Below are 3,118 nucleotides of genomic sequence, written 5' to 3'. Positions count from 1 at the left end.
TACTCACCGCTGATTTGCTCCCCCTTTGTCCCCTTGATCTGTTGCTGCGACCAGATGATGGAGCCCAGGAGAAGGAGTTTCCTGCCGACGCCTGTCGCCCCGTTGGTGTCTTCTTCGTGGAGGTCGCTTAAGATAGGAGTAGGTAGGAGGTTCCCAAGCAGGAGGCCTCGCCTCGTTCAATCGTGTTTCTTTTGTGCTAGCCTTCTCTAAGGCACCCCATGTTTTATGTCAGTACTTAGATATTGTTGCTTCCGCTGACTCGTGTGCTTATCGAGCTTCTTTATTCTAGCCCTCGAGGCCCCTGGCTTGTAATATGAAGCTTGTATTATTTTATTTTTGTCTAGAGTTGTGTTGTGACATCTTCCCATGAGTCCTTGGGTTTGATCGTACGCATTTGTGTGTATGATTAGCGTACGATTAAACCGAGGGCGTCACAAGGAGCCCTCCTTCTTCTCCTTCCTCTTCTCCTTGTTCTTCTCTCCTCCTTCTTCTCCTTTTTCTTCTCTCCTTCTTTTGTTCTTCTTTTGTTCTTTTGTTCTTCTTCTTCTCCTCCTCCTTCTCCTTCTTCTTTTTCTTTTTCTTGTCCTTCTTCTCTTCTTGCTTCTTCTCTTTCTTCTTCAATTGAGCTTATTTTCCCCAATAAAGACATACTTAGCTAATTATCCTCCAAAATGACATAATTAGCTTAGTTAGGTAAAAACATCATAAGAACCTTGGTTAGCTCATTAAAATGACTAATTAAGCTCCTAAAAGACATAATAAGCTCAAAATGGCATAAGAACCTTGGTTAGCTCATTAATATTATATACTTAGCTTATTTTCCTCTAGAATGACATAATTACCCCATTAAGTTCGAAAAATACATACTTAGCTAATTTAGCTCCAAGAAGAGGAGAATAGGAGAAATAAAAATAAGGAAGAAGAAGAAGAGAAGGCGAAGGAGAAGAAGAAGGAGGAGGAGGAGAAGAAGAAGGGAATAAGGAGAAGGAGGAGAAGGAGGAGAAGAAGGACAAGGAGCCCTCCTTCTTCTCCTTATTTTCTCTTATTTTCCCCAACAAAGACATACTTAGCTAATTATCCTCCAAATTGACATAATTAGCTTAGTTAGGTAAAAACATCATAAGAACCTTGGTTAGGTCATTAAAATGACTAATTAAGCTCCTAAAAGACATAATAAGCTCAAAATGGCATAAGAAACGTGGTTAGCTCATTAATATCATATACTTAGCTTGTTTTCTATATAATGACATAATTAGCCCATTTAGCTCCAAAAATATATACTTAGCTAATTCCGCTCCAAGAAGAGGAGAAGAGGAGAAATGAAAAGAAGGAACAAGAAGAAGCAGAAGGGAAGAAGAAGAGAAGGAGATGTAGAAAAAGAAGGAGGAGGAGGAGAAGAATAAGAGAAGAAGGAGAAGGAGGAGAAGGAGGAGAAGAAGGAAAGGGAGCCCTCCTTCTTCTCCTTCTTCTTCTGTCCTCCTTCTTCTCCTTCTTCATCCCCTTCTTCTTATCTTCTTCTTTTTTCTTCTTTTCTTCTTCTTCTCCTCCTCCTTATCCTTCTCATTCTTCTTTTCTTCTCCTTCTTCTCTTCTTGATTCTTCTCTTTCTTCTTCAATTTAGCTTATTTTCGCCAACGAAGACATACTTAGCTAATTATCCTCCAAAATGAGATAATTAGCTTAGTTAGGTAAAAACATCATAAGAACCTTGGTTAGCTCATTAAAATGACTAATTAAGCTCCTAAAAGACATAATAAGCTCAATATGGCATAATAACCTTGATGAGCTCATTAATATTATATACTTAGCTTGTTTTCCTCTAGAATGACAAAATTAGCCCATTAAGCTCCAAAATACATACTTAGCTAATTTAGATCCAAGAAGAGGAGAAGAGGAAAAATTAAAAGCAGGAAGAAGAAGAAGAAGAAGACAAGAAGAAGAGAAGGAGAAGGAGAAGAGGAGAAAGGAGGAGGAGAAGAAGAAGAGAAGAAGGAGAAGGAGGAGAAGGAGGAGAAGAAGGAGAAGGAGCCCTCCTTCTTCTCCTTCTTCTTCTCCTGCTTGTTCTCTGCTCCTTCTCCTTGTACTTCTCTTTTTTTCTTTTCTTCTTTTCTTCTTATTCTCCTCCTCCTCCTTCTCCTTCTTCTTTTTCTTCTCCTTCTTCTCTTCTTGGTTCTTCTCTTTCTTATTAAGTTTAGATTTTTTCCCCAACGAAGACATACTTAGCTAATTATCGTCAGAAATGACATAATTAGCTTAGTTAGGTAAAAACATCATAAGAACCTTGGTTAGATCATTAAAATGACTAATTAAGCTCCTAAAAGACATAATAAGCTCAAAATGGCGTAACAACCTTGGTTAGCTCATTAATATTATATACTTAGCTTGTTTGGCTCTAGAATGATATAATTAGCCCATTAAGCTCCAAATTATATACTTAGCTAATTTAGTTCCATGAAGCAGAGAAGAGGAGAAATGAAAAGAAGGAAGAAGAAGAAGAAGAAGAGAAGAAGAAGAAGAGAACGAGGAGAAGAAGAAGAAGGACGAGGAGAAGGAGAAGAGACGAAGGATAAGGAGGAGAAGGAGCCCTCCTTCTTCTCCTTCTTCTTCTCTTTTTTTCTTCTTTTATTCTTCTTATCCTCCTCCTTCTCCTTCTCCTTCTTCTTTTTCTTCTCCTTCTTCTCTTCTTGCTTCTTCTCTTTCTTCTTCAATTTAGCTTATTTTCCCCAACAAAGACATACTTAGCTAATTATTCTCCAAAATGACATAATTAGCTTAGTTAGGTAAAAACATCATAAGAACCTTGATTAGCTCGTTAAAATGAGTAATTAAGCTCCTAAAAGACATAATAAGCTCAAAATGGTATAAGAACCTTGGTTACCTCATTAATATTATATACTTAGCTTGTTTTCCTCTAGAATGACATAATTAGCCCATTAAGCTCCAAAATACATACTTAGCTAATTTAGCTCCAAGAAGAGGAGAAGATGAGAAATGAAAAGAAGGAAGAAGAAGAAGAAGAAGAAGAAGAGAAGAAAAGAACGAGAAGGAGGAGAAGAAGAAGGAGGAGGAGAAGAAGAAGATAAGAAGTAGAAGGAGGAGAAGGAGGAGAAGAAGGAGAA

Source organism: Hordeum vulgare, chromosome 4H, assembly GCF_904849725.1.
Source record: "Hordeum vulgare subsp. vulgare chromosome 4H, MorexV3_pseudomolecules_assembly, whole genome shotgun sequence".
Classification (NCBI taxonomy): domain Eukaryota; kingdom Viridiplantae; phylum Streptophyta; class Magnoliopsida; order Poales; family Poaceae; genus Hordeum; species Hordeum vulgare.
Note: the sequence above shows the minus strand (reverse complement) of the source record.